Genomic DNA, 7,687 nt, shown 5'->3' with positions numbered 1-7,687 from the left:
TTCTCTTATATTCTCTAAAGAAATCAAACTCTCTTTTTGTAAACCTGCTTACCAAGTGATACATATCATGCTTGTTTCAGCAACCAGCAGGGTCACACAGTGTGTACTAGCTGGTGTATAAGTGGGTTTGTAGAGGAAGAATCCCGAGAATTCATCCTGTCACTTCTGACAGTCTGCCTGACCACTCTGTGCCGTGGATTTACTTCTGTTCTTCCAGCGACTCCTCAGACTCGTGTCTTAAAGCTATTAAGGCTGTGCTTTCTTAAACTGCCAATGAGGAGGTTACCTTACGGTAAACTTGCTTTACGAAGAAAAGTTTCACTAATCTTACCGGACCAGCAGAAGAGTGTTGATTGGCACAACGGGGCAGACTATTTGAAATCAGGTTTGTTGTGTCTCTAAATCTATCGTGTGTTTGTGTGTACGTGAAGTGAAAGTTGTTCATTTTTTGCCTCTATCTATCATCATTTGCTATATTGGTTTGCTTTTAGATATGTCAATGAGAAAAACCGTAAAATTGGAAACCGGAGTGCTAGCTGGAGGGTTTAAGAAGAATGAAACTTGGGAGGCACCTGAGTGGCTCAGTCAGTCAGGCATCTGACTCTCGATTTCGGGTCAGGTCATGATCTCACAGTTCGTGGGCTCAAGCCCCACGTTGGGCTCTGCGCTGACAGCGTGGAGCCTGCTTGGGATTCTCTCTCTTCCTCTCTCTCTCTGCCTCTCTCCTGCTCACATTCTCTTTTACTCTCTCTAAATGAATAAATAAACTTAAAACAAAAAGAAGAAGAATGAAACTTGGAGGGAAAAATGTGTGGCCAGGAAAAGCATTACTAATTAGAAGTAGATTGGGGCTAATTGGTTTCATGCTTAGACTATCTTAAGAACATGCCACTGAAGTTTTAAAATACTCAATTATGTTAGCAATGGGAGAGGAGGATGGAGGGGGAACAAGGTAGGCATGTGGGCACCACGGGGGAGGGAATGACAATGGAAAGTGACTTTGGCTGTGGCCACCAGGGCCGCCAACAGAGAATTAGCAAAGATAACTTCAGAAAGGTCCGTGTATCAATGAGAATTATTTCTCAGAGCTGAAGAACTTTTGTTTAACAAGAATTTCTCACTTAGAAGGTTTCTTCTTCTCAGTTTCTTAGCCAGCAAATAAGTGGCCTGTATTAAAAAATACTTAAGGGAGGAACTTTGTAAAGAAAGGAAATCCTAACCATAAACATACACTTTTATACTTCCAAGTTTTCTTTCACTCTCTCTCAGGACCGAAGGACAGCCACGCCTGTGTCAGTGAGGGTTCTACCAGAGAAACAGAGCTAGTAATAAATACGTTTATGTATATGTTTATATTTATAGAAAAATGGAGATTTATACAGAGAGAGGTTTAAGTATATGTTTATATGTATATGAGGTAATGGATTCGCATGTTATATATCTGTGGAGATTATTTCATGGAATGGTTTATGTCATTGTGGACAGTATAAAATCTGAAGTTAGTAGGGCAGACTGGCAGGCTGGCAACTCTTGGGTAGGAGCTGAAGCTGATAGTGCTGTTTTGCTTTTAAGGCCTTTCCACTGATTAAGTGAGGCCCACCCACATTATCAAGGGTAATATTTACGTAAAGTCAACTGATTGTCAGTGTTAGCGGTATGTACAAAATGACTTCATAGCAATACATGGATTGGTGATTGACTGAATAAGCACCACGGGCTATCCAAGTTGACACATGAAACTAACCATCACAGCAGAAGACTTCTCCAGACTTGAAATTCCAATTATTATTAGTTGAAGAAACTTTATTCTTTTAAGATTTAGTCTTCTAAGGAATAAAGGAATTACTAAAATAAAAGGAAAAAAAAAGGATATGTTTCTTAAATTACATTACAAACGAGATTTTTCTAATTTTGTTCTAATTGCAAATCTTAAGTTAATCATAGCTCTAAGTGAGGTTGAGTATTAAAAACAAAAAATTAGGGGTGCCTGAGTGGCTCAGTCATTTAGGTGTCCAACTCTTGGTTTCAGTTCAGGTTATGATCTCACAGTTTGTGGATTCGAGCCCCGCATCGGGCTCTGCACTGGCAGTGTGGAGCCTGCTTGGGATTCTGTCTCCCTCTCTCTGCCCCTCCCCTACTCATTCATATTCTCTCTCTCTCTCTCTCTCTCTCTCTCTCTCCCCCCTCCTTCTCTCTCAAAATAAATAAACATTAAAAAAATGAAAAAAAAAATGTAAAAAATTAAACATACCAATGGCCAGAAATAAGATACTCAGATCTTCTGATTTTCCCTTACCTTGTCTCAAACTAAAAATATCAGGGGCCAAGGGGAGAAATTTGACACAGCAACAAAATAAACAAGATTCTGATTTTATAAAATGGAACAGACTTACTCTTTGTCTTTATTACATGGAACGATCAGAACCCTAAAAATTTGGGGGATTATTGGCAGGTAGAGACAGACAGGACTGGTTTCATGAAAATCAAATTCTGTAACACTTAGAAATCATAAATTCAGGAGAAAACTGCTGGAGAGCACATGATTAAGGGAGCTCCTCAGGCAGAATCAACAGATACAAGATATGGAAGGAGTTTGAGTGATTTGTTGGGGCGATTAAATGGGGAGGTACATTTGGAGCAGGGGTGTCAGTTGGCCTCTTCCCCCTCCTCTGCATGTGGAGTACACTTGCCCACAGGCTAATGCAGTGGGGATCCAGGAGCTGGAGATACGGAGTAGTGCCTCAGGAAGCTGAATATTCCAGGGAGGATGGGGAACACTAAACCAGAAGAGAGAGACAAGCCACTCCGACTGGCGGTACATTCCAACCCTTCCCCTTTATAACTAGAAGCAGGCTGTAGAAAATAGCACAGGCTGGAAAACAGAAGTCTAAGACAAAACTGGGTAAAAGACAAAACAGTGATTGTTAAAAGATTTAAGGAAAACCTTCACAATGAGACAGACCTCAAAATCCTAAAGGGGGAAGAATTAGGACACAAGGGAAGAGAGTAAATAAAGCAAACAGAAGAAGACTTCAAAGGGAAAGGTGAGATGCCAATTCAGCCATGAAAAAAAAACACACTAAAATTCTGGTCATTTAAAATATAAAGTAAACCAAAAGACATATCAATAGCAGGACCAACACAGATGAAAAGCAAATTAACTGGCCAAAAGTTGTAGCTGAGGAATTTCCCAAGAATATAATGCAGAGAGCCAAGAAAAGGAAAGCATGAAAAAGGTCAAAAGTCAAAAGGGCAGAATTAAAAATTTCAACTTACATCCAACAACAGTTCCAGGAGAGAGAACAGGCAATAAGGAGAGGAGAAAATAAATAAATAAATAAATAAATAAATAAATAAATAAATAAATAAATAAATAAATAAATAAATAAAAAGCTCAGACCCAAGAAAGAATATGACCTGAAGATTAGAAGAGTCCTCCAGGTATGGAACGAGGTGATTTAAAGATTGCATAGAGATACATCATGGAAATGCTCATGTTAGAAGAAATAAAGAGAAAAATCATAAAAGCTCTCAGAGAAAAATAGGCTATCTCCAAGGAACAAAGATTCAGAGCAGTGCAATATTTTTCATTGGAAAGAAGGAATAATGGCCAGTATCTTCAGAGTTTTGAGGAAATAAAATTTGGAGCCTAAAATCTCATATTCAAACAAATTGTTATTTAAGGGTGGGGAAAAATGAACACATTTTTGGATATGCAAGAAGCTATCAAATGTACCACTTGCAAAATTGAAAGAATTACTTGCATGTATAATCCAGCAACATGACTAACAAATCCAATAAGAAAGAATAAATGGGATACAGGAAGCAGTAGTGTGTTAAGAAGGCAGTACAATTTCTATTTATGCCTAAATAATTGTTGATGGCTAACGTAAAATATTTATTTTAATGACACTAAAATTCCAGAAATTATCAATTTTGGAAACTGTGGGGGTGAGGATGGGCATTAAAAAGGGAGGATTGGGGTGCCTGGGTGGCTCAGTCGGTTGAGCATCTGACTTCAGCTTAGGTCATGATCTTGTGGTTTGTGAGTTCGAGCCCCACATTGGGCTCTGTGCTGACAGCTCAGAGCCTGAAGCCTGCTTCAGATTCTGTATCTCCCTCTTTTCTCTCTGCCCCTCCCCTGTTCACACTCTGTCTCTCTCTCCCTTTCTCTCTCAATAAACATTAAAAAATATTAAAAATAAAAGGGGGAAGATTGAAAATGTGTGTGTGTGTGTGTGTGTGTGTGCATGTTTTGGGGGCAATTTATTTCTAAAAGACTAAAATATGTAAGATTAAAATAAAGTATATACATTAATGTATATAATTAAATTTGCATATTAAATTTTAAAGTAATAGAAGTACTGGAAAATGTGTTACAACTTACAAACCATGAGCGAAAAATTTGTGATACAAAAAATTTAATCAGTCTTTCAAATTGGAGGAAAGTAATAAAAAACATAGTGGAAAACATAAAGTAAGACAAGAGTATACCCATGCATATTGTAATCACAGAAATGTGAATATGCTACATTTTCCCAACGAAAGACAGAGACTCTCACCATTTTTAAAAGAGGTGCATCCACAGCAAGTTTAAAAAGAAGCGATTGGAGTTCCTGCTCCAGTAACAGGATGTGACAAGTTATCATGACCGCTTTGACCACTAAGTAAAAGAAAACTTGCCCAAATAAAGCACAAAGGAATATACTGAAAGCACCGATGAATAAGATAGTAAAGAATTAGTAGGCCATTTCTTACGAAATGAGAGAGGTGAGTGGAAGCCAGAAATTCCCTTTGTGTTACGGGTGTTTGCCAAACGGGGACACTTCATTCTTCATGGACTCAATGGGCACACGAGGGAGAGCGACCAATGCCCAGGGCCCAATCCAAGACTGTTTCCTAGGAGGCCCTTCTCCATAATGTTCAACTCCCCAAATACGTTTAGAATAAGGGTAAACGCACCCCAGCTTCTCAACACCCAAGAGAGACAAGGTGATTTTCCCTGGTGTTGAGCAGAGCAGGGTATTGGGAGGGATTTTATAGCCACAAGCTGGCCTTAGATTACAAAGTAACCCCAAGTTGCTTCCCTTGGATAGTCTGAAAACTAAAACTCGAGTCTGAAACTAAAGTCTGAAAACTAAAATCAATTTAAACAGATGATACCCCCTACATGACTTGAAGAAGGAAATGCAAATCCTCTCTGGAGAAATGTGTCCGTCCCAGACCTCAAAGACTTCAAATAAGTTTTCAAAGAAAACCAGAAGCTCACAGTCAAAAGCAAGCACACAAGGAAAAAAGGCCACTGGTGGTAAGAATCAGAAAAATAACTGACATGGGCGCCTGGGTGGCTCAGTCGGTTAAGCATCCGGCTTCGGCTCAGGTTATGATCTCACGGTGTGTGAGTTCAAGCCCCGCATCGGGCTCTGTGCTGATGGCTCGGAGCCTGGAGCCTGCTTCAGATTCTGTGTCTCCCTCTCTCTCTGGCCTTTCCCCTCTCGAGCTCTGTCTCTCTCAGAAATAGATAAACATTAAAAAAAAAAAATAAATAACTGACAGAGGAAAGAGACCTGCAAAGATGTTTGTTTTGTCGAATAATCATGCAGATTAGGAAACATCTACAGTGACTGTGTCTAAACAAATAGAAGACAAGATAGAAAATATCATCACAAAATAGTCAATTACCAAAAAAAAAGTTGGATGCAGCAGATTTGGAAAAAAAAATTCTAGAACAATAATTAAAATTGAAAAGTCAGTGTGTGGCCTTAAAAAAAAGATTAGGGAAAGCCAGAGAAAGACAGTGGATGAACAGGAGGAGAGCTGGAGAAATTAAGCAGGATGTGGCAGAGAGATACAAAGTGACTGAAAATAGGAGATATTAAGAGATGTATAAGCCACCGTAAAAAACGTCTGATGAAGAGGAAGGAGAAAATGGAAAGAAAGCCATATTCAAAAAGATAACGAGAACTCTCTAAAACTTAAGAAAGACATGAATTGACAGATCATTAAGCCCAACAGATCGAAAGTAGGACAAATAAAGAAATCAACATAAAGACACATGATGGTAAACCTAAAGCAACCAAAGACAGAGCTAAAAACTCGAACCCAGCCAGAGAGACCTTCAAAGGAATAACATTTTTACGGAAAGCTTCTCATAGGCTGTACCAGAAGCCACAAGCCAGTGGATTTAGGGAGAAATACTGACATAGAATTCTGTACCCAGTGAAATACCTTTCAGGAAGGTGGGTGAAATAAAGGTATTTCAGACAAAAGCAAAAAAAAAAAAAAAAAAAAGAAAAGAAAAAGACTTCACTCAAGGAAATTCTAAAGGACTTCAGGCAGAAGAAGTTAAAAAAAAAAAAAAGTTCTGAAATGGGAGAAGGCATGAAAAGCAAAGAAAATGGTAATATGTGGGGAAGTCTAAAGCAAACGTTGATTTTATAAATCAACAGCAATAGTTCCCTGCATGTTTAAATACGTTTTGATGGTTCAAAAGAAGATCAGGAAGGATACAAAAGACAACCTAGAAAATGGGGACAAACAAGATAAAGGCCCAAAATAAGATATCTAAACCCAGCTATGTTAGTTATTGCATTAAATGTCGTGCACTACATTCTTCGATTAAAAGATACATAGAGGGACGCCTGGGTGGCTCAGTGGGTTAAGCATCCACTTCTTGATTTCTGCTCAGGTCATGAGCTCATGGTTTGTGGGGTTGAGCCCCATGCCGGGCTCTGTGCAGACAGTGTGGAGCCTGATCAGGATTCTCTCTCTCCATCTCTCTCTGCTCCTCCCTTGTTCACTCTCTCTCTTTCTCTCTCTCTCTCTCTCTCAAAATAAAAAAAAACAAAGATACAGGGACGCCTGGGTGGCTCAGTCGGTTAAGCGTCCGACTTCAACTCAGGTCACGATCTCGCAGTCCGTGAATTTGAGTCCCGCGTCGGGCTCTGGGCTGATGGCTCAGAGCCTGGAGCCTGCTTCCGATTCTGTGTCTCCCTCTCTCTCTGCCCCTCCCCCGTTCATGCTCTGTCTCTCTCTGTCTCAAAAATAAATAAACGTTAAAAAAATAAATAAAATAAAGATACATAGAAAAAAATCAGTTACATTATGCTTACAAAAGACACATAAAAATATGACAATACTGAAAGGTTTTTAAATTTTTAAGAATGTAAAAAGATGGGAAAGACATCATTCAGATACTAACCAAGAAATCTATATTAAAGTAGTAATGTTAACATTCAATAATAAAGGGGCATCTGGGTGGCTCAGTTAGTTAAGTATCTGGCTTTGGCTCAGGTCATGATCTCACGGCTCGTGGGTTCTAGCCCTGTGTCGGGTTCTGTGCTAACAGCTCGGAGCCTGGAGCCTGCTTCGGATTCTGTGTCTCCCTCTCTCTGCCCACCCCCGCACTCATGCTCTCATGCTCTCTCACTCACTGTCTCTCAAAAATAAACATTAAAAAATTTTTTTAAAATATTCAATAATAAAGACTTTAAGGTAAAATCATTAGTAGATATAGTCATTTTAAAATGATAAAACATTTCAATTCCACAGAAAATATAACAATTTAAAATTTACATGCTCTCAATAACATAGCCTCAAAATATATAAAGCAAAAATTGTCAAAAAATTGTCAGAAAAGAAAGACAAGTCAACAATCATAATGGAAAAATTTAACACATCTTTTTTT

The sequence above is a fragment of the Leopardus geoffroyi genome, chromosome B4 (genome assembly GCF_018350155.1).
Source record: "Leopardus geoffroyi isolate Oge1 chromosome B4, O.geoffroyi_Oge1_pat1.0, whole genome shotgun sequence".
In the NCBI taxonomy this organism is placed as follows: Eukaryota; Metazoa; Chordata; class Mammalia; order Carnivora; family Felidae; genus Leopardus; species Leopardus geoffroyi.
The sequence above is the reverse complement of the archived record's forward strand: the minus strand, read 5'-3'. Positions refer to the sequence as shown.